The following is a 25,161-nucleotide window of genomic DNA, read 5'->3' on the forward strand; positions in this document are numbered from 1 at the left end:
ACTTTCTTTTTTCCCTTTATAAAAACATTCATTCCCTTAATTTTCATTTATTTATTTTTATTGTGTTATGTCATTCACTATACAGTACATCATTAGTTTTTGATGTAACATTCCGTGACTCATTATTTGCATATAACATCCCTTAGTCATTGCAACATGTGCACTCCTTAATACCCACCACCCAGCTACTCTATCCCCCCACACCCTCCTCTCTGAAACCCTCAGTTTGTTTCCCGTATATCCAGAGTCAATCATTTTTCTTCTCTCACTCTGATTTCTTCCCCTTCAGTTTTCCCTTTCTTCCTCTAATGTCCTCTGTGTTATTCGTTTGTTCCACATGTGAGTGAGACCATATGATAATTGCCTTTCCCTGTTTGACTTATTTCACTTAGCATAATCCCTCTCAGTTCCATGTATGTTGCTGGAAATTTTGGGCAATCATTCTGTCTGATGGCTGATTAATATTCCATTGTATATATGAACCACATCTTTATCAATTCATCTGTTGAAGGGCATCTCAGTTCCTTCCACAGTTTGGCTTTTGTGGTTAATGCTACTACGAACATTGGGTGCATGTGTCCCTTATTTTCACATCTGTACCTTTAAGGTAAATACCCAGTAGTGCAATAACTGGGTTTAGGGTAGCTCTATTTTTAACATCTTGAGGGTTTTTCATATTGTTTACCAAAGTTGCTGTACTAGCTTGCATTCCCAAGAAAAGTGTAAGAGGGTTCCCCTTTCTCCACATCCTTGCCAACATTTGTTGTTTCTTGCCTTGTTAATTTTTGCCATTCTAACTAACCTAAGGCAGTACCTCAATGTGGTTTTGAAATTAATTTCCCTGGTAGCTAATCATGGTGAACGTTTTTTCATTTGTCTGTTACCTATTCATATGTCTTCTTCAGAGAAATGTCTGTTTCTGTCTTCTGCCCCATTTTTGACCTAATTTTTTGTTTTTTTGTGTGTTGAGTTTGAAAAGTTCTATATAGATTTTGGATACCTGCCTTTTATCTGAAGTGTCATTTGCAAATATCTTCTCCCATTCTGTGGGTTTCCTCTTAGTTTTGTTGACTGTTCCCTTTGCTGTGCAGAAGCTTTTTATCCTGACAAAATCAGAGTAGTTCATTTTTGCTTTTTTGTCTCTTGCCTTTGGAGAGTTACTATGAAAAATGTTGCTGTGTCCAATGTTAAAGAAGTTATTGCCTATGTTTTCCTGTAGGATTTTGATGGATTCTTGTGTCCCATTGAGGCCTTTCATACATGTTGCGTTTTTCATTGTGTATGGTGTAAAAGAACCATTGAGTTTCATTCCTCCGTATATAACTGTCCTAGTTTCCAAGCACCATTTGTTGAAGAGACTGTTTTATTATTATTATTTTTTTGCATTATTTTTTTCCTGATTAGTAGATTAGTTGACCATAGAGTAGAGGGTCCATTTCTGGAGTATCTATTCATTCCATTGATCTATTTGTCTGTTTTTTTTTTCCCGCCAATAACATGCTTTTTGGTGATCACAGCTTTCTAATATAGCATGAATTCAGGCTATGTGATGCTCCCAGCTTTCCTTTTCTTTTTCAACATTCCTTTGGAGATTTGGTGTGTGTTCTGATTCCATACAATTTTAGGATTCTTTGCTCCGGTGCTGCGATACATGTTGATGGTATTTTGGTATGGATTGCATCACTTTAGCAGGTTGCACTGGCTAGCATAGACAGTTAAAAAATATTTATTCTTCCAACCCATGAGCATGGGATTTTTTTACATCTTTGTGTCTTCCTCAATTACTTTCATAAGTATTTTGTAGTTTCTAGAGTATTAGATCCTTTACCTCTTGGATACATTTTTTCTTAGATATCTTATGGTTTTTTGTGCTATCGATTCTCTAATTTCTTTTTGTACAATTACATTGTTAGTGTATAGAAAAGCAACTGATTTCTGTGAATTGATTTTGTATCCTGCCACATTACTAAATTGCTGTATGAGTTCTAGTAGTTTGAGGGTTTGGTCTTTTGTGTTTTCCTCATAAAATATCATGTCATCCATGAAAACTGAGATTTTGACTTATTTTTTGCCAATTTCAATGTCTTTCATCACTTTTTGTTGTCTGCTGAGGCTAGGACTTCTAGTACTACGTTGAACAGTAGTGGTGAGAGTTGGCATCCCTGTCATGTTCTTGATCCTAAGATAACAGCTCTCCACTTTCCCCCTTTGAGAAAGATGTTCGCTGTGGTCTTCTCATAGATGGTTTTTATGAATTTGAGGAACTTCCCTCTATCCCTACACTATAAAGAATTTCAGTCAGGAAAGGAGGATGCATTTTGTCAATTGCTTTTTCTGCATCAACTGTAAGGATCATTTGGTTCTTGTCTTTTCATTTTTTAATGTGCTCTCTCATGTTGATTGATTTGCAAATGTTGAACCACTCCTGCATCCCAGGAATAAATCCCACCTGATCATGTTGTATAATCCTTTAAATGTACTGTTGGATCTTATTGTGTATTTTGGCATCCATGTTGATCAAGGATATTAGTCTATAATTCTCATTTTTGATGGGTTCTCTGCCTGGTTTTGGGATTAGGGTAATATTGGCCTCAGAGCAAGTTTGGAAGTTTTCCTTCTGTTTCTATTTTTTGAAACAACTTCAGAAAAACAGGTATTATTTCTTCTTTAAATATTTGGTAGATCCAATTTTCTATTCTAACTTTCTCTTCTACTAACCCATCCTCCAATTCGCCGATACGTTCTTCTGCCTCATTCACCCTGGCTGTCAGAGCATCTATTTTTGACCGCATTTGATTCATAGAATTTTAATCTCTGCCAGATTCGGTTTCATTTATGCCCTTTGAGATTCTATATTCTCATTAACATTTTCGTTAATACTTTTTTTCAAATCTACACATCATCTTGACAATTGTTACTCTGAATTCCATTTCTGATAATTTGGTTACATCCATATCCATTAGTTCTGTGGAAGAGACCACAGACTCATTGTCTTTTCTTTACTGGGGGGAATTCTCCTTCTCGTCATTCTGATAAGTAGAGGTTGCGGGATTGTCCAGAGCCCAAATTATTGGCCAAGACCCAGGCAGTGCACCCTTGTTTTATAGGGACCTTAGGGATGTGGGCTTCTTGATTTTTCAGACTGGCCTTCTGGGGGAGGGGCCTGCTGCGCTGATACTCAGGCAACCCTGTTTGGGTAGAGTCTCCATGTCCCCTGCGAGGGGGGATGGGGATGGGCATATGGTAAGCCCGTATTTTCAGGTTTTTGTTCTCTAGTGGCTTTCTCTGGTGGTATATTGTGCCTCTTCTGAGAGTCAGAGCAGCAGTGGCTGAATCCCAGCCTGTCTCAGAGCAGAGGGATCTCAGTCCGCTGTCCACTGAGCTCTTCTGGCCTCTTTAACTCTGTTTCTGTTGGTGCTCCTCAACCTTGCAGCGTCCCTGGATGTGCGACCCACAGTGTCCCAGCTGTCACTTCCAGGGCAGGCATGTCTCTGCCCTTTGTGTTTCTAACACCACCAGCCACCAGCCACTAGTCGCCCCTGTGCACTCTGAGGATCCCGCCCTCACTGGTGGCATGCATTCCTGGCTCACGGTCTCAGTCTGCTTTCTTGAGGGTACCGGGCCCATGAATCAGCCCACGACCCCATGCAGGTGGTTACCACTTCCTGGTGCCTGAACACGGCAGCTCCCCCCACTTCCCTTTATCTTCCAATATCTGTGTGTGGTTTCATGGCTCCCCACTTCATACCTCAATAATCAGCGCTATAGATGTTCATTTGTAGAGATCCAGATGTATCTTCTGGCATCTCAGGCTGATTTCATGGGTGTTCAGGATGGTCTGGTACCTATCCAGCTAGACTCAGGGGACCAGCTGAAAAAGGTGTCCTGTACTCCTTTGCCATCTTAACAAAGTTTATCTTTCTCTATGGTGTGAGAGAGTGGTCAAGTTTCATTCTTTTGCATGTAGCTGTCCAATTTTCCCAGGACCATTTATTAAAGAGACTGTCTTTTTTCCACTGGATGTTTTTTCCTGCTTTGTCAAAAATTAGTTGCCCAAAGAACTGAGGGTCCATTGCTGGAATCTCTATTCTGGTCCATTGGTCTATGTGTCTGTTTTTGTGCCTGTACCATGCTGCCGTTGTGATCACAGCCTTGTAGTATAGCTTGACATCCGTCAACATGAGGCCCCCAGGTTTGTTTTTCTTTTTCAACAATTCCTTGGCTATTCAAGGCCTTTTCTGGTTCCATACAAATTTAAGGGCTATTTGTTCCAGTTCTTTGAAAAATGTCATAGGTATCTTGATTGGGACAGCATTTAATGTGTAGATAGTTCTGGGTAGCATGAACATTTTAACTATGTTAATTCTTCCGATCCATGAGCATGGAATACTTTTCCATCTCTTTGTGTCTTCTTCAATGTCTTTCAAGAGTGATTTGTAGTTTCTAGAATAGAGATCCTTTACGTCTCTGGTTAAGTTAATTCCAAGGTACCATATGATTTTTGGTGCTATTGTAAATGGAATGGATTCCCTAATTTCTCTTTCTTCAGTCTCATTATTCATGTCTAGAAATGCAACTGATTTCTGAGCATTGATTTTGTATCACACACATTACTGAATTGCTGTATAACTCCTCATAGTTTGGGAGTGGATTCTTTGGGGTTTTCCATATAGAGTATCATGTCATCTGTGAAGAGAGACAGTTCGTCTTCTTCTTTGGTGATCTGGCACTAAAACAGAAACAGAGACCAATGGAACAGAATGGAGAATCCAGAAATGGACCCTCCACTCTTCGGGCAATTAATTTTTGACAAAGCAGAAAAAAACATCGAGTGGAAAAAAGAGAGTCTCTTCAATAAATGGTGCTGGAAAAATTGGACAGCTATATGCAAAAGAATGAAACTTGACCAGTCTCTCACACCATACACAAAAATAAACTCCAAATGGATGAAAGGCTTCGATGTGAGACAGGAATCCATCAAATTCCTAGAGGACAGCATAGGTAGCAAACTCTACGACATCAGCCACAGCAACCTTTTTCATGATACATCTCTAAAAGCAAGAGAAACAAAAGATAAAATGAACTTGTGAGACTTCATCAAGATCAAAAACTTCTGCAAAGCCAAGGAAACAGTCAAGAAAACTAAGAGACAGCCCATGGAATAGAAGATATTTGCAAATGATACTACAGATAAAAGACTGGTATCCAAGATCTATAAATAACTTCTCAAACTCAATGTAGGGGAAATTAAAATAAACAAATCATAAAATGAGCAGAAGATATGAAGAGACACTTTTCCAATGAAGACATACAAGTGGCTAACAGACACAGGAAAAAATGTTCAAAATCATTAGCCATCAGGTAAATTCAAATCAAAACAACACTAAGATACCACCTTATGCCTGTTAGAATGGCAAAAATGGATAAGGCAAGAAACAACAATTGTTGGAGAGGATGTGGAGAAAGGGGATCCCTCCTACATTGTTGGTGGGAATGCAATGGTACAGCCACTCTGGAAAACAGTGTGGAGGTCCCTTAAAAAGTTAAAAATTGAGATACCTTATGACCCACCCATTGCACTACTGGGTATTTACTCCAAAGATACAGACATAGTGAAGAGAAGGGCCATATGCACCCCCATGTTCATAGCAGTATTGTCCACAATAGCCAAATGGTGGATGGAACCGAGATGCCCTTCAACAGATGACTGGATTAAGAAGTTGTGGTCCATATATACAATGGAATATTACTCAGCTATCAGAAAGAACGAATTCTCAACATTTGCTGCAACATGGACGGCACTGGAGGAGATAATGCTAAGTGAAATAAGTCAAGCAGAGAAAGACAATTATCATATGATTTCTCTCATCTATGGAACATAAGAACTAGGANCTATGGGACATAAGAAATAGGGTGATCGGTAGGGGAAGAAAGGGTAAAGAAAGGGGGGGTAATAAGAAGGGGGTATGAAGCCTGAGACACCATGGACTCTGAGAAACAAACTGAGGGCTTCAGAGGGGATGGGGGAGGGGGAATAGGAGACTGGTGATGGGTAGTAAGGAGGGCACGTATTGCATGGTGCACTGGGTGTTATATGCAAGTAATGAATCATCAAACTTTNCATCTATGGGACATAAGAAATAGGAAGATCAGTAGGGGAAGAAAGGGTAAAGAAAGCGGGGGTAATCAGAAGGGGGTATGGAGCCTGAGACACTATGGACTCTGAGAAACAAACTGAGGGCTTCAGAGGGGATGGGGGTGGGGGAATGGGATAGGCTGGTGATGGGTAGTAAGGAGGGCACGTATTGCGTGATGCACTGGGTGTTATACGCAACTAATGAATCATCTAACTTTACATCATAACCAGGGATGTACTGTATGTGTTCAGGATGGTTTTGTAGATATCCAGCTCGATTCAGGGGACCAGTTGAAAGAGGATCCCCTACTCCTCTGCCATCTTGCTTCTCTTCCTTGTTTTACTTTCTATAATGCAATAAGAAGCAGTTTGCAGTCTGATTGTGTGCATGTACCTTCTATACACACATATATATGGAAAGAGAATGAGATTGAGAGGTTGCATTCATGCTGAACAATTGAAATAGAATAACAGGATATTGCAGACTTATATCAATAACTATGACAGGAGAAGTAAAGTCAATTTGGCAAAGGTCATTTTGAAGTTGGTCTGTTCCACGGGAAAATATTAAGAACTAAGATGTTTTTTCCTCTTCAGATGGCTGAGTAAAATCAGCTTTTGCTTGAAACAAGCAAATTATACCACAGTGGTGAAGATTTGACACTCTGTCCTTCACTTAACTATTGCTGTTTTAATTTATTATTATCCTTTAATTTACATTGTACCTTAACATTTGTTTGAATCTGTATTTGTGTGTGTGTTTTATAAACTTGGTTTATAAACTTTTATAAACTTGGTTTCCAAAAACACAAAGATTTATGTTTCTGAGAGATTATATGATTTGATGCGTTTTCTAATGATAAAATTGTCTTTCAGAGCAACAAGGGAAGCTGAAGTTTACATTTCTGTAATCTTATAAATTGGAAAAATCCAATCCATCTTCGAACACATCAGTCATTAAACTGAATTTCTAATTCCTTACTATAATCCTCTGTTCAATGGAGTATTTGACCAAAACACAGGCTACAAAAAAAAAGTATTCTTTGTATGCTAATTACCAATAAAAGGGAAGATGTAAGCCAGTTTTTCTATTTTATAAAATTTTTTTTGCATTCATTATTCTTTTGACAAAAGAACTGAAGAGCAACAAATGCTGGCATATTAGGAGGACCCCAGGCTCTTTTCTCATCCCTGGAAGACAGCTAGATAACTATGAAATCATTCTGAATACCCAAGGAATCAACCTGAGTGTTGAGAAAAGAAANTTGTTGACAAAAGAAACTCCACAACTAGAGAGAGAGAAGTGGCTTCATCAAGGAAGATAGGAAGTGAGGAGGGGTGTTCTGTGGAACGAACAGAGTACAGGTGCTGTGGTGGGGAGGGATCGCTGGTCATGGAGACAAATGAGAGTGAGTTGAGTAAAGAGGGGAATACATAAGAAAACTTTCCTAAAACCATTGGCTTGTAAAATGAGAGGGCCTGATTTTCGTGGGTTGTTGCAACCAGCAGGGCTTGAAGACTGGTTGGAATTTGTTGTTTGGTTTGTTTTTAATTTTTTATTATTTATTTATTTATTTATTTATTTAAGACAGATTGAGAGAGAGCACAAGTGAGATGAAGTGCAGAGGGAGTAGCAGACTCCCTACTGAGCTGGGAGCCCAATGTGGGGGCTGATCCTGGTCTCTGGGATCATGACCTGAATTGAAAGCAGACACTCAACAGACTGAAACACCCAGGCACCCCTGGATAGTTTTAAAGGTCAGTGGGCTTTGCTGGTATAGAGCCTTGATAGCACTTCCTTATTCCTGGAGAGAAGGCAGGCAGTTATCCTGGGGGAAGACAGAACAATCTGAGTAATGCCTGAGACACAGAGCAGGAAGATTAAGTCTTCTTAAAGCATATCCTTGGGTGATAGCATTCAGAGAGATGCCTCTTCAGGGACAAGGGAATCACCTGATTCCATTTCCTTACCTTGCCCTTCAGCATAACTGCAGAGACTCCTGTTGAGGGAAACTAAGTCCCAACCCTGGCTGCCTAACCTGCTTGCACCAAGTCCCATGCCCCTGCACTCTGGCAGAACTTCCCTTCTTGGTAAAACCTCTCTCATTCCCTACATGGTGAGACCCTCCCTGGCAGACTGGCATAGGCCCCTGCCTGCACCATGTCCTTAAAGTCTAAAGTTTTAAATGTCTTCAGGCTGGTTGGGATAAAGCCTGGAGTGCATTGTGATGCTCCTGGAGAGAAGGAAGGCAAAAAAATCTGGAATCAGACAGCATGAAAATGAGGATCAGGAAGACACCAAGAATACACTGGATGAAGAGTTTTTGCTCTTCTGAGAGTGCTTCCTTGAGAGCAGCAAGCATGGTGACCCCTCTCCAGGGACAAAGGAGCTGGTTTGAAACATTCGCTCTCCTTTCCCATCAGAGGAAGCACAGAACCACCTTCAGTGCCATAGCCCCAGCACTGGCTGCCTAACCTGCTTACATCATGTCCCACACAACTGTGATCTGCTGGTACTGCCCTTCTTTGTCAAGTTTGCCCCAGTCCCAGCATGGTGGGCACTTTCTCAAAAAGACCAGCAAAAAGTTCTGACAACAACACCTCTGCCCACCAGCGAATTATGCAAGGCTCCAGTTCTAGTGGAAGTAGTATCAGGTCACATTTTGCAAGCAGATGAGAGCACACCTAGTTAAAACTTGCATCACCCTACCCATGGAACAAACAGTGCCCACTGCAGGCCAGGGGAGCCTCTATGGATGACTGTCCTAAGGAATAGAGCCACCCAAACCCACCCGTAGGGTGCATGCAGCACACACCAGAGGCACTCCATGAATTACTAGGCCCTGGAAACTATATGATTTCTTCATAAAGCCATTACTCTCAGGAGCATGAAAAATAACAGTCTTTTCTAGCACACAGAATACAGAGACTTAGAAAAAATGCCAACGTGGAAGAATTAATCCCAAATAAGCAAGATAAGGCCCTGGCCAGAGATCTAAGCAAAACTGATCTAAGTAATATCCCTGATAGAATATTTAAAGCAAAAATCGTAAGGGTGCTCACAGGCTTGAGAAGAGAATGGAGGACTTCAGGAAGATAAAAGAGTTTAAAACATCAGAAATGAAAAATGCAATAACTGAGATTTAAAAGAGACTGGATGCAATGAACACAAGAAGAGAAGGGCCATATGCACTCCAATATTCATAGCAACATTGTCCACAATAGCTAAACCGTGGAAGGAGCTGAGATGCCCTTCAACAGATGACTGGGTTAAGAAGTTGTGGTCCATATATACAATGGAATATTACTCCGCTATCAGAAAGAACGAATTCTCAACATTTGCTGCAACATGAATGGCATGGAGGAGATAATGCTAAGTGAAATAAGTCAAGCAGAGAAAGTCAATTTTCATGACTTCTCTTATCTATGGAATATAAGAACTAGGAAGATCGGTAGGGAATAAAGGGGAGTAATCAGAAGGGGGAATGAAACATGAAAGATTATGGACTGTGAGAAAGAAACTGAGGGCATCAGAGGGGAGGGGGGTGGGGGAATGGGATAGACCGGTAATGGGTAGTAGAGAGGGCACATATTTCATGGTGCACTGGGTGTTATACACAACTAATGAATTATCAAACTTTACATCAGAAACTGGGGATGTACTGTATGGTGACTAACATAATATAATAAAAAATCTTTAAAAAAAAGAATGGAAGAAACATAGGAAAGATAAGTGATATAGAAGATAAAATAATAGAATATAATAAAGCTGAACACAAGAAGGATCTATGGAACATAAAAAAGAGTTAAGGAACTCAGTGGGTCTATCAAATATAATAAGAGTCATAATATAGGAGTCACAGGAGAAGGCAAGAGAGAAAAGGGGGAAGACGATTTCTTTGAGTAAATATTAACTGAAAGTAATCCCTAATCTGGGGAAGGAAACATGCATCTAATCAGGAGCCGCAGAGAACTTTCATCAAAAACAACACAGCCTGCTAACACAAAGACGCATTGTAGTTACATTTGCAAAATATAGTGATAAAATATCCTAAAAGCAGCAAAGCATAAGAAGTCCCTAACTTACAAGGGAAGACCCATAAGATTAGTTACAGATCTCTCCACTGAAACTTAGCAAAGCAGAAGAAAGTGCACGACATATTCGACATGCTGAATGGGAAAAAAAAACAATCTGCAGTGGAGAATACTCTATCCAGCAAGCCTATCATACTCAATAGAGGGAGATTTAAAAAGTTTCCCAGACAAACAAGAACTAAAGGAGTGCATGAGCACTAAACTAGCCCTGCAAGAAATACTAAAAGGTCTCTTTGAGTGGAAAGGAAAGACAAAAGATGACAAAGACAAGAAAGAATAGAGAAAATCTCCAGAAACAGTGACAAAGCAAGTAACAAAATGGCACAAAATACATATATATCTATACCAAATACTGTAATAAGAGATTAAGAAGGCACTATCACATAATAAAGGGGACTATCCAATAAGAAGACCAAAGAGTTGTAAATAATTATGTCTGCAACAGGGGAACAACCAAGTATAGAACATGCTACTAAACAACAAATGGGTCAAACAAGTAATCAAACAAGCAAATTTTAGAAAATACCTGAAATAGAATAAAAATGGAAAACAATGATCCAAACCCTTTGGGTTGCAGCAAATGCCATCATAATAGGGAAGAATACAGAAATACAGACCTAATTCAAAAAGCAAGAAAAGTCTCAAATACACAACCTCATTTTCACCTAAGGGAGCTAGAAAAAGAGCAACAAATGAAGTCTAAAGCTAGTGGAATGAAGGAAATAATAAAAATTAGAACACAAAATATGATGTAGAAGGTAAACAAACAAACAAAAAAAACATGGAACAGATCGGTGAAACCAGGAGCTGGTTATTCGAGAACAGGAATAAAATTGTAAAAACCCCTAGCCAGGTATATCAAAAAGAAAAGAGAAATGATGCTGATAAATAGAATCACAAATGAGATATGAGAAATAATAACCAACACTACAGAAATACAAGGAATTATAAGAGAATGTCATGAGAGACTATATTGCAATAAATTGGACAACCTGGAAGAAAGGAATAAATTCCTAGAAACATATAAACTACCAAAAGTGAAACAGGAAGAAATACAAAACTTCAACAGACTGATAACCAGCAAAGAAATTGGATCAGTAATCAAAAACTCTTCCAATAAACAAAAGTCCAGGGACATATGGCTTCATAGGAAAGTCTACCAAACATTTAAAGAGTTAATTCTTCTCAAAATATCAAAAAAAAAAAAAAAAAAATGGAAAGTAAGCACCCAAATTCATTCTATGAGGCCAACATTACAGTGACACCACAACCAGAGACTCCACTGAAAAGAGAACAACAGACCAATATCCCTGATGTGCATGGATGCAAAACTCTTTTTTTTATGTAAAGTTCGATGATTCATTAGTTTCATATAACACCAGTGCACCATGCAATACATGCCCTCCTTATTACCCATCACCAGCCTACCCCATTGCCCCTCTGAAGCCATCGGTTTGTTTTTCAGAGTCCATAGTCTCTCATGCTTTATTCCCCCTTCTGATTACCCGTCCTCTCTTTATCCCTTTAATCTCCTACCGATCTTTCTAGTTCTTATGTTCCGTAGGTGAGAGAAACCATATGATAATTGTCCTTGTATGCTTTACTTATTTCACTTAGCATTTTCTCCTCCAGTGCCATCCATGTTACAGCAAGTGTTGAGAAATCTTTCTTTTTGATAGCTGAGTAATATTCCATTGTATATATTAACCACATCTTCTTAATCCAGTCATCTGTTGAAGGGCATCTAGGCTCCTTCCATGATTTAGCTATTGTGGATAATGCTGCTATGAACATTGGGGTGCATATGGCTCTTCTCTTCACTATGTTTGTGTCTTTGGGGTAAATACCCAGTAGTGCAATGGCTGGATCATAGGGTAGCTCAGTTTTTATATTTTAAGGGACCTCCACACTGTTTTTCAGAGTGGCTGTAACAACTTGCATTCCCACCAACAGTGTAGGAGGGATCTGCTTTCTCCACATCCTCTCCAACAATTGTTTCTTGCCCTGTCAATTTTTGCCATTCTAACTGGTGTAAGGTGGTATCTTAGTGTGGTTTCGATTTGAATTTCCCTGATGGCTAATGATTTTGAACAAAAAATTCTTAATAAAATACTAGGAAATTGAATCCAGCTGTACATTAAAATAATAATTCACAATTATCAAGTAGGAATTATTCCTGGACTGCAGGGTTGGTTCAATATTTGCAAAGCAATTAATACTATGTACCACATTAATAAAAGAAAGGAGAAGAATCAATTGATCCTTTTAATGGATGCATAAATGCATTTGACAAAGTACATCTATTCCTGATAAAAACCCTCAACAAACCTGGGTCAAAGGAAATATACCTCAACATAATAAAAGCCATTAGGAAAAGCACACAACTAGTATCATCCTCAAGAGGGAAAAACTGAGAAGTTTCCTGTACCATCAAGAGCAATGTAGGGATATCCAATCTCACCACTGTCAATTAATATAGTACTGGAAATAGTAGCCAGAGAAATTAGACAACAAAAAGAATAAAAGGCAACCAAATCTGAAAAGAAGAAGACAAACTTAAACGCTTTGTGGATGACTTGATGATACTCTGTATTAAAAAAAAAAAAAAGACTACACCAAGAGATTACTAGAACTTTTAGTTTTGTCACTTGTTTCCGTTGCTGTGCAAAAGCTTTTTATACTGATGAAGTCCAAATAGATCATTTTTGCTGTGTTTTGCTTGCAAGAATTTGTTGTAGCGAAGGTCAAAGAGGTTGCTGCCTGTGTTTTCCTCTAGGATTTGATGTATTCCTGTCTTACATTTAGGTCTTTCATCCATTTTAAGATTATTTTTGTGTATGATGTAAGAAAATGGTCCAGTTTGATTATTTTGAATGTGGCTGTCTAACACTGCCAATACCATTTGTTGAAGAGACTGTCTTTTTTTCATTTTATATTCTCACTGCTTTGTCAAAGATTAGTTGCCATAGAGGTCATTTTTTGGGCTCTCTGTTCTGTTCCTTGGATCTATGTGTCTGTTTTGGTGCCCATACTGTACTATTTGATGATTACAGCTTTTTAATACAACTTGAAGTCCAGAATAATGATGCCCCCTGCTTCAGTTTTCATTTTTTAAATGTTTTTTTGTATTATATTATGTTAGTCACCATGCAGTACATCCCTGGTTTCTGATGTAAACTTTGATGATACATTAGTTGTGTATAACACCCAGTGCACCATGCCATAAATGCCCTCCTTACTACCCATCACCGGTCTATCGCATTCCCCCACCCCTCCCCTCTGAGGTCCTCAGTTTGTTTCTCATACTCCATAGTGGTCTCATGCTTCATTCCCGCTTCTGATTACCCCCCCTTTCTTCAACCATTTCTTCCCCTACCGATCTTCCTACTTCTTATGTTCCATAGATGAGAGAAATCATATGATAATCGTCTTTCTCTGCTTGACTCATTTCACTTAGCATTATCTCCTCCAGTGCCGTCCATGTTACAGCAAATGTTGAGAATTCTTTTTTTCTGATAGCTGAGCAATACTAAATTGTATATATGGACCACACCTTCTTAATCCACTCATCTGTTGAAGGGCATCTCGGTTCCTTCCACGATTTAGCTATTGTGGACAATGCTGCTATGAACATGGGGGTGCATAAGGCCCTTCTCTTCACTATGTCTGTATCTTTGGGTTAAATACCCAGTAGTCAATGACTGGGTCATAGTGTAGCTCAATTTTTAACTTTTTAAGGGACCTCCACACTCTTTTCCAGAGTGGCTGTATCAACTTGCATTCCCACCAACAATGTAGGAGGGATCCCCTTATTCCACATCCTCTCCAACAATTGTTGTTTCTTGCCTTCTCCATTTTTGCCATTCTAACTGGCATAAGGTGGTATCTTAGTGTTGTTTTGATTTGAATTTCCCTGATGGCTAATGATTAGGAACATTTTTTCATGTGCCTGTTAGGCATTTGTATGTCTTCATTGGAAAAGTGTCTGTTCATATCTTCTGCCCATTTTTTGATTTCTTATTTGTATCTTGTGCATTGAGTTTGAGATGTTCTTTGTAGATCTTGGATACCAGTCCTTTATCTGTAGTATCATTTGCAAATATATTCTCCCAATCCGTGGGCTGCCGCTTAGTTTTTTTGAATATTTCCTTAGCTGGGCAGAAGCTTTTTGTCTTGATGAAGTCCCACAAGTTCATTTTATCTTACCTATCTCTTGCCTTTGGAGATGTGTCATGAAAAATGTTGCTTTGCCCAATGTTGTAGAGATTGCTGCCTATGTTCTCCTCTAGGATTTTGATGGATTCCTGTCTCACATTGAGGTCTTTCACCCATTTGGGGTTTATTTTTGTGTATGGTGTGAGAGAGTGGTCAAGTTTCATTCTTTTGTATGTAGCTGTCCAATTTTCCAGCACCATCCATCGAAGAGACTTTTTTTGACCCGATGTTTTTTCCTGCTTTATCAAAGATTAGTTGCCCAAGGAGCTGAGGGTCCATTTCCGGGTTCTTTATTATGTTCCATTGGTCTATGTGTCTGTTTTTGTGCCAGTACCATGCTGTCTTTGTGATCACAGCCTTGTAGTACAACTTGAAATCCAGCATTGTGATGCCCCCAGCTTTGTTTTTCCTTTTCAACACTTCCTTTGAGATTCGTGGCCTTTTCTGGTTCCACACAAATTTAAGGGCTGTTTGTTCCAGTATTTTGAAGAATGTCATTGCTATTTTGATCGGGTTAGCATTGAAAGTGTAGTTTGCTCTGGGTAGCATGGACATTTTAACTATGTTAATTCTTCCAATCCATGAGAAGGGAATATTTTTCCATCTTTTTGTGTCTTCCTCAATGGCTTCACTCAAAGTCAAGAGTGATTTATAGTTTCTAGAATATAGATGATTTACGTGTCTAAGTTAATTCCAAGGTAACGTATGGGTTTTGGTGCTATTGTAAATGGGATGGATTCCCTAATTTCCCTTTCTTCAGTCTCATTATTCGGTATAGAAATGCAACTGATTTCTGAGCATTGATTTTGTATCCAGCCACATTACTTGATTGATCTATAACTTCTAATAGTTTGGGAGTGGATTCTTTTGTGTTTTCCATATAGAGTATCATGTCATCTCTGAAGACAGATATTTTGACTTCTTCTTTGCCGATTTGGATACCTTTTATACTTTTTGTTTTCTGATTGCTGTTGCAAGGACTTCTAGTATTATGTTGAATAATAGTTGCGAGAGTGGGCATTCTTGTCGTGTTCCTGATCTTAAGGGAAAGGCTTCCGCTTTTCTCCATTGAGAATAATATTTGCTGAAGGCTTTTAATAGATGGTTTTTATGAGATTGAGAAATGTACCTTCTAATCCCACACTCTGAAGGGTTTTAATCAGGAAAGGATGCTGTATTTTGTCAAATGTTTTTTTGCATCAATTGAGAGGATCATATGGTTCCTTACTCTTTTCTTGTTGATATGATCTATCACGCTGATCAATTTGTGAATGTTGAACCACGCTTGCATCCCAGGTATGAATTCCCCTTGGTCATGATGGATAATCCTTTTAATGTACTGTTGGAGTCTATTAGCAAGGATCTTGTTGAGGATTTTGGCATCCATGTTCATTAGGGAAATCAGTCTGTAATTCTCCTTTTTGATGGGGTCTTTGCCTGGTTTGGGTAAAGTTAATATTGGCCTCATAGAATTAGTTTGGTAGAATTTCTTCTGTTTCTATTTTTTTGAAATAGCTCTAGGAGAATAGGTATTATTTCCTCTTTGAATGTTTGTTAGAATTCCCCAGGAAAACCATCCAGGCCTGGAGTTTTGTTATTTGGAAGGTTGTTTATCACTGACTCAATGTCTTCATAATTAATTGGCCTGTTTAAGGAATCAATTTCTTCCTGTTTCAATCTTGGTAGTTTATAGGTTACCAAGCATGCCTCCATCTCTTCCAGATTGCTTAGTTTATTGGCATATAGCTTTTGATAAAAGTTTCCAATAATCCTCACAATTTCATTGGTGTTTGTCATGACCTTTCCTTTTCATTCATAATTTTATTAATTTGGGTCCTTTCTCTATTCTTTTTGATAAGTCTTGCCAGTGGTTTGTCAATTTTATTGATTCTCTCAAAGAGCCAGCTTCTAGTCCTGTTGATCTGCTCCAATATACTTCCGGTTTCTAATTCATTGTTTTCTGCTCTAATCTTGGTCAACTGCTTCCTCGTGAGTGGATTAGGCCTGTCCCTCTGTTGCTGTTCCAGCTTCTTGAAGTGAGAATATAAAAACTGCACTTTAGATTTTTCTATTCTTTCGAGTGAGTCTTGGATGGCTATGTATTTCCCCCTTAGGACTGCCTTTGCAGTATCCCATAGGTTTTAGACAATTGGGTTTTCATTCTCGTTGGTCTCCATAAATTGTTTAAAATCAATTAAACATTTAAAGATTTTTTATTTATTTGACAGAGATAGAGACAGCCAGCGAGAGAGGGAACACAAGCAGGGGGGGTGGGAGAGGAAGAAGCAGGCTCATAGCAGAAGAGCCAGATGTGGTGCTCGATCCCAGAACGCTGGCATCACGCCCTGAGCTGAGGGCAGACGCTTAACTGCTGTGGCACCCAGGCGCCCCTAAATTGATTTTTGATTCCTGGTTTGTCAAATAATTCCTGAGCAGGATTTTTCTTAGTCTCCAAGTGTTTGAGTTTCTTCCAATTTTTTCCTTGTGGTTGAGTTCCAATTTCAGAGCGTTGTGGTCTGAAAATATGCAGGGAATAATTTCAGTCTTTTGGTATCGGTTGAGTCCTGTTTTGTGACCCAGAACATGGTCTATTCTTGAGAATGTTCCATAGGCATTAGAATAGAAGGAGTATTCTTTGGTTCTGGGGTGTAGTGTTCTATATATATCTATGAGGTACAACTCATCGAGTATGTCATTCAAAGCCCTTGCTTCTTTGTCAATTTTCTGCATGGGTGATCTGTCTATTTCTGATAGTGGGGTGTTGAGGTCCCCTACTATTAATGTATTTTTATCTATATTTCTCTTTATTCTGATTAAGAGTTGGCTTGTGTATCTTGTTGCTTCCCTGTTGGGGGTATAGATATTTATAATTGTCATATCCACTTGCTGGATGCATCCTTTAAGAATAATATAGTGCCCTTCTAGTCTCCTACAATAGTCTTTAGTTTATAATCCAATCTATCTGATATGAGAATTGCTACCCCAGCTTTCTTTTGAGGACCATTTGTGTGAATGATGGTACTGCTTCCCTTTACTTTCAGTCTGAATGTATCTTTGGATTCAAAATGAATCTCTTTTAGACAGCAAATGGATGGGTCATTTCTTTTTATCCAATCTGCAATCCTGTGGCATTTCATGGGAGCATTTAAGCAATTCACAATGAGGCTGAATACTAAGAGATATGATTTTAATGATGCCATGTTGCCAGTAAAGTCTTTGTTTGTATCGGCTGTGACTCTCTGTTCTGTATCACTCTTGGGGCCCTTTTGTGGCTACAAAATTGGCTAATGACTGGCGATTCTGGGAGGTTCTTTACTTCTCCATCAATTCTGAATGACAGCCTTGCAGGATAAAGGATCCTTGGCTGCGTGTTTTTCTCTGTAAGAGCTTTAAAAATGCCCCCCTAACCCTTTCTCTCATTCCAGGTCTTTGTAGACAGGTCTAACATAATTCTGATACCTTTGCCTTGGTATGTGAGAAATGTCTTGCCCTGGCTGCTTTCAATACTGTACTTTGGATCTAATATTTGCAAATTGCACTATGACGTGACATGGGTAGGTTTGTGGTGGTTGAGCTTGGGAGGGGTCCTCTCTGCCTCTTCGACATGAATGTTTGCTTCCCTCACTAGATTAGGGCAGTTTTCAGCTACAATTTGTTCAAATATCTCTTCTAGACCTCTGTTTTTCTCTACCCCCTCAGGTTGCGGATGATTCTGACATTGGATCTTTTCATTGAGTCAGTAATCTCCCATAACCTACATTTGTGGGTGTGGATTTTTTTAAGTCCAGCTTCTATTTTCATTTTTTCTTCTTCTAACCCAATTCGCTAATACGTTCCTCTGTCTCATTCACCCTGACAGTCAGAGCCTCTATTTTTTACTGCATTTGGCTCATAGAATTTTTAATTTCTGCCAGATTCGCTCTCATTTTCGCCCTTAGAGACTCTATATTCTCATTAACATTTTCATTAATTCTTTTCTCAAGTCTACACATCATCTTGACCATTGTTACTCTGAATTCCATTTCTGATAATTTGGTTATATCCATATCCATTATTTCTGTGGCAAAGGCCACAGACTCATTGTCTTTTCTTTGCTGGGGTTGATTTCTCCTTCTCATCATTTTGATGAGGAGAGTTTGCAGGGTTGTCCAGAGCCCAAATTATTGACCAGGACCAAGGCCGTGCTTCCTTCTTTTATAGGGATCTTAGGGATGTGGGCTTCTTGATTTTTCAGCCTGACTTCTGGGGGAGGGTCCTGCTACTCTGATACTCAGGCAACCCTGTTTGGGTAGAGTCTCCATGTGCCCTGCGAGGGGGGATGGGGATGGGCTCACTGTGAGATGGTATTTCCAGGCTTTTGTTCTCTGGTGGCTTTCCCTGGCAGTTTGTTGTGCCTTTTCTGAGAGACAGAGCAGCAGTGTCCTAATCTCAGCCTCTGTCACAGAACAGAGGGGATCACGGGCCATTCTCCACTGATGATCTGGCCACTGTAACTCTGTTTCTGTTGGTGCTGCTCAACCCTGAAGTGTCCCCGGATGTGCGCCCCACACCCAGCATCCCTGCTCTCACTTCCAGGGCCGGCGTGTCTGTTCTTTGTGTTTCTGACACCGCCAGCCACCCCCATGTGCTCCTGGAGCTCCCGGTATCAGTCTGGTTCCTGTGAGCACACGGGAGTTCTGTGAGAAGTCTGGAGGCACGCGTTTTCCACTCACAGTCACAGTCTGTTTTCTCACGGGTGCTGTCCACGAGTCTGCCTGCTATCTGGTGCAGGTGGCTACCGCTTCCCAGCACCTGGACATGGTGTCTCCCTCTCCCTTCCATTTATCTTCCAAAATCTGTGCACGGTTTCACGGCTCCTTGCTTTGTACCTCAATACTCAGCACTGGAGATGTTCATTTGTATAGATCCAGATATATCTTCCTGCATCTCTCTCTGATTCCATGGATGTTCAGGTTGGTCTGGTATCTATCCAGCTCAATTCAGGGGACCAGATGAAAAAGGGGTTCCCTACTCTTCTGCCATCTTAACTCCTTCAGTTTTCATTTTAACATACCCTTGACAATATTGGGTCTTCTCTGGTTCCATACAAATTTTAGGATTTTTTGTTCCAGCTCTGTGTAAAATGTTGGTGGTATTTTGGTAGGGATCACATTGAATGTGTAGATTGATTTGGGTAGTATAGACATTTTAACAGTATTTGTTCTTCTAATCCATAAGTATGGGATATTTCTCCATTTCTTTGTGTCTTGCTCCATTTCAGTCATAAGTGCTCTATAGCTTCCAGAGCACAGATTTTTTTTTTTTACCACTTTGGTTACATTTATTCTTAGGTATCTTACAGGTTTTGTGCAATTCTGAATAGGATTGATTCCTTAATTTCTGTTTATTCTATCTCACTGTTACTGTATAGAAATGCAACTGACTTCTGTGCATTGATTTATATCCTGCCACTTTGCTGAATTCCTGTATGATTACTAGCAATTTTTGGGTGGAATCTTTTGGGTTTTCAACATACAGTATTATGTCACCTGTGTAGGGTGAAAGTTTGACTTCTTCTTTGTAATTTAGATGTCTTTTATTTATTTTTGTTGTCTGATTGCTCAGGCTAGGACTTCTAGTACTATGTTGAATATCAGTGGTGAGAGTGGACATCCCTGTCATTTTCCTGATGTTAGAGAAAAATTTTAGATGATGTTAACTCTGGGTTTTTTGTATATGGCTTTTATGATATTGAAGTATGTTCCCTTTATACCTGCACTGCAGAGAGTTTTAATCAAGGAAGAACTCTGTATTTTATCAAATACTCTTTGCATCTATTGGGAGCATTATGTTTTTCTTGTCCATTCTTATATTAATGTAGTGTATCACCTTGATCGATTTTGGATGTTGAACCACCCTTGCAGCCCAGGAATAAGTAGCACTTCTTTGTGGTGAATAATCCTTTTAATGTATTGTTGGATCCTATTGGCTAGTATCATGGTGAAAATACTGGCACCTGTGTTCATCAAGTATATTTGTCTGTAATTCTCCTTTTTTGGGGGGTCTTTGTCTGGTTTTGGGGTCAAGGTAATGTTGGCCTCATAGAATGAGTTTGGAAAATTTCCTTCCATTTCTATTTTCTGAAACAGCTTCAGAAGAATAGATATTAATTCTTCTTTAAATGTTTGGTAGACTTTTACTGGAGTTCATCTGGTCCTGGACTCTTGTTTGTTGGGAGATTTTAATTACTGCCTCAATTTCCTTGCTTGCTATGGGTCTTTTTGGGTTTTATATTTCTTCTTGTTTCAGTTCTGGTAGTTTATATGTTTCTAGGACTAAAAGACAACCTACAGAATGAGAGAAGATATTTGTAAGTGTCTTATCAGATAAATGGCTAGTATCCAAAATCTACAAAGAACCTGTCAAACTCAACACCCCCAAAACCCAAAAACTCCAGTCAAGAAATGGGCAGAAGACACTTCTCCAAAGAAGACATACAAATGGTCAACAGATACATGAAAATATGTGTATGAGTACAAATCAAATAAAAAAATACAAATTAAATACACAATGAATTCCCATCTCACACCAGTCAAAATGGTTAAAAGGAACAAGGCATGAAACAGCACAAGTTGGTGAGCATGCAGAGAAAGGGAAACCCTCTTACACTGTTGTGGGGAATGCAAACTGGTACAGCCACTCTGGAAAAGAGAATGGAGGTTCCTCAAAAAGTAAAAATGGAGCTACCCTATGACTCATCAGTTGCATTACTAGGTATTTATCTAAAGGATACAAATATAGTGATTTGAAGGGGCACCTGCACCCCAATGTTTATAGCAACTATATCCACAGTAGACAAAATATAGAATGAGCCCTGATGTCCATTGACAGATGAATGAAGAAAAGGTGATATATGTGTAAAATAGATTACTCAGCAAACAGAAAGGATGAAATCTCACCATTTGCAATGATGTAGAAGAAACTAGAGGGTATTAAGCTAAGAGAGGTAAGTCAGTCAGAGAATGAAAAATATTGTATGATTTTACTCATATGTGAAATATAAGAAACATTATAGAGGATCATAGAGGAAGGGAGATAAAAATAAAATAGGAGTAAATCATAGAGGGGGACAAACCATAAGGGATTCTTAACTACAGGAAATAAGCTGAGGTTCACAGGAGGGGAGATGGGTGGGGGAAGGGGTAACTTGGTGATGGGGATTAAGGAAGGCACTTGATGTAATGAGCACTGGGTGTTACATGCAACTGATGAATCATTAAACTCTACCTCTGAAACCTATAACACACTACATGTTAATTAATTGATTTTAAATGATAAAAATTTCAAAAAAGAAGAAATTATTAGAACTAATACAAGAATTCAGCAGATTCATAGGATACAAAATCGAGGTATAGAAATCTTTTGTGTTTCTATATAACAATAATTAAGCAGCATAAAGTGAAATCAAGGAAACAATCCCATTTAAAATTGCACCAAAACCCATGATACCTAAGAATAAACCTAACCAAAGAGGTTTTTACTAAAAAAACTATAAAACACGGATGAGAAAAGCTGGAGGCATCCTAATTCAATGGAAAGATGCTCCATGCTCATGGATTGGAAGAACAAACATTGTTGAAATGTCTATACAACCCACTGAAATGTGCAGATTTAATGAAACCCCGATGAAAGTACCAAAAGCGTTTGCCTCAGAGGTAGAACAGACTATCCTAAAATATATATGGAACTGCAAAACACCCTTAGTAGCCCAAAAAAGCTTGGAAAGCAAAGCAAAGCTGGAGGCATCCTAATTCCAGACTTCAAGTTATATTACAAAGATGTAGAGAACAAGACAGTATGATACTGGCACAAAAATAGAAGATTGATAGGACAGAATAGAAACCTCAGAAGTGAGCCCAAGCTATATGGTCATTTAATATTCAGCAAAGCAGAAAAGATTATTCAATGGGAAAATGACAGTCTCTTTAATAAAAGGTATTAGGAATCTGAATGAAACATGCAAATGAATGAAACTGGACCCCTTTCCTACACCATATAAAATTAATTCAAAATGGCTAAAAGACCTAAATGTGAGACATGAAACTATTAAAATCCTAGAGGAGGACATAGGTAGTAATCTCTTTGACCTTGACCATAGCAACTTCATTATAGACATGACTTCTGGTGCAAGGGAAACAAAAACAAAATAAACTATTGGGTTTTCATCAAATATAAAGCCAGTGCACAGCAAAAGAAACAATTGAAAAAACTAAAAGGTTACCTACAGAATGGGAGAAGATATTTGCAAATGACAGGTATGATAAGCTGTTACTACTCAAAATATAAAAAGAACTTATCAAAGGTGAGGAGGGAGGCAGGATTTTGGAAGAGTAAGAGACTCCATTTCGACTGGTCCCCTGAATTTAGCTGGATATCTACAAACCATTTTGGACACCCATGAAATCACCCTGACATTTAAGAATATATATCTGGATCTCTACAAGCAGAAAAAACATTACCTGTCATGAGGTAGGAGGTGTGGAGTCAGAAATCTGTGGGGAGATATCAGAAGATAAATAGAAGGGGAAGGGAGCCTCCATGAGCTGGCTCTTGGAAAATAATCTAACACCAGTGCTCAAAATCTGAACCTTTAGAAATCTTCTCTAATGAGAGACATCTCTCTCTGAAAGGGGCTCTGGAAAGGAAAAGGCAGAATTCTAGGTATGGCATTGTGGTATTGAAATACAAGGAGCTACAGAGAGAAAAGGGGGGTGCCTGAACATGTAGAGTTCCTGAACTGTGGAGCCAGGTAGCAGGTTATGATCAGTGAGCTCAGGAAGGGTCTCTCAGCTTTGGTCATCATAAACCATGAGCCAGGCTGAACGGTAATCGCTCTTTTCCTGAGCAGCCTGAAAAAGAATTGAACCTGCGCTTGCAATCGGGCAAAACCTTGCAAGGCAGTAGTGGCCCAGAAAGGACTTTAGGGCAACCCCAAGATGTGATCCAGGAGCATAGCCTGTGCTTGGGAGCCTGTGGCTGCTCTTAGTTCTAGAGTCACAAAGGGCAGTGGCACTCTGAGGTCCCTGGGATTACCTCTGAGAGAGTTATGATGGGTGTGCCCAGCAGGAGGCTGTGGTTTTTGGCGCATACAGAAGTGAGCACTGATTGTCCCTTTGATTTATTCACAAAGGCAGACTGTGATCTTCTGCTCTGGGCCAGAGGTTTGGGCATGGCAATTTTTGCTCTGATCCTCTGAAGAGGCACAGAAAGGCTTAAGGGAACAAAAGCCACAGACAGGACCAGTTTACACTGAGCCCTACCCCCTGACAGGGGGTGGGACAACTCTGCCCAGGCAAGGATACCTGGGAAACACTGTGGCAGGCCCCTCCCCCAGAAGATAGACTGGAAGATAGGTGGACAACAAGGCTATGGTTTCCACAAGACTGTAAAATTACAACACCAGGGGAAAATACTATATTGAATTCCAGGTGTTGCTTCACTACACCTTTATTTTTCAGATAAATTTTACATTTCTTTTTTTTTCCTTATGTTTTTCTCCTTTATAAAATTTGTACATTTTTCTCATTTCAACTAGATGCTTATTATACCAACTGATATTTCATAGTCACTTTTTAACTTGTCTTTTTTCACATTTACATTTTTATAGATTTTATAGATATATGCTTCATTTAGTCCTTTTTTTCCTCATTCAATTTTAGTTTTAGTTTCACTCTATTCAAATTTTATCTTTATATGTAAGTTTTAGTTTCCTTGCAATTTTGAAATGTAGTGTCTTCTAACACAGAGACCAAAATTCCTCCAGGAACAAGTGGAACAGCCTCTTTGACCACACTGCAACATTATAGTCTCCCATCTCCTTCCGCCCTTTTTAATATTTTATTCTTGGGTTTCATTTTGACTTTGTTTTTGGTGGTGGTCTGACTTCTCTGTATTTTTACTAGGGTGCAACTTGATGACTCGTGGTTGATATTTTGGACTCTGTTCATTTGCTCACCCATCGTTTTCTGGACAGAATGACAAGAGCAAGGAACTCACACAGAACAGAAACAGAGGCAGTGTTCTCTCCCACAGAGCTAATCAATGTGTATATAAGTAAGATGCCAGAGTTAGAATTCAGGATAGTTGGGGGCCCTGGGTGGCTCAGGCATTAAGCATCTGCCTTCAGCTCAGGGCCTGATCCTGGAGTCCCAGGATCGAGCCCACACCAGGCTCCTCCACTGGGAGCCTGCCCTTCCTCTCCCATTCCCAATGCCTGTGTCCCCTCTCTTGCTGGGTGTCTCTCTCTCTCCATCAAATAAAAAAATCTTAAAAAAAATTAAAATTAAAAAAAGAATTCACGATAGCAATCATAAAGTTAATAATTAGGCTTGAGAAAAGCCTAAGTGACAATATGGAATCATAAGGGCAGAAAGGAAATCTAATAAGGCCAAACTTAAAATTGCTATGAATGAGATACAGTCTAAACTGGATACTCTAACATCTAGGATCAATGAGACAGATGAGAGAATTAGTGTCTTAAGATAAGCTGATGACAGGGAAGTTGAGGAAAACAGAGATAGGCAGGTAGTAACACATGAAAAAAAAATGATTGGAAAGGTTAATGATGCCATGAAACGTTCCAATGTAAGAATTATTGAGATCCCCTAGGAGGTAGAGAGAGGGAGCTAGAAGGTATATTTGAGGAAATCAAAGCTGAGAAACTTCCTGATTTGGGG

At 39.2% G+C, this 25,161-nt stretch overlaps 1 pseudogene; it reads right to left on the reverse strand.

Annotated features, from left to right (window-relative positions):
* Nucleotides 1-25,161, reverse strand: part of LOC100476108 — a 69,643-nt pseudogene that overhangs the window by 36,359 nt on the left and 8,123 nt on the right.

This window comes from Ailuropoda melanoleuca, unplaced genomic scaffold (genome assembly GCF_002007445.2).
Source record: "Ailuropoda melanoleuca isolate Jingjing unplaced genomic scaffold, ASM200744v2 unplaced-scaffold7568, whole genome shotgun sequence".
NCBI classification, from domain to species: Eukaryota; Metazoa; Chordata; class Mammalia; order Carnivora; family Ursidae; genus Ailuropoda; species Ailuropoda melanoleuca.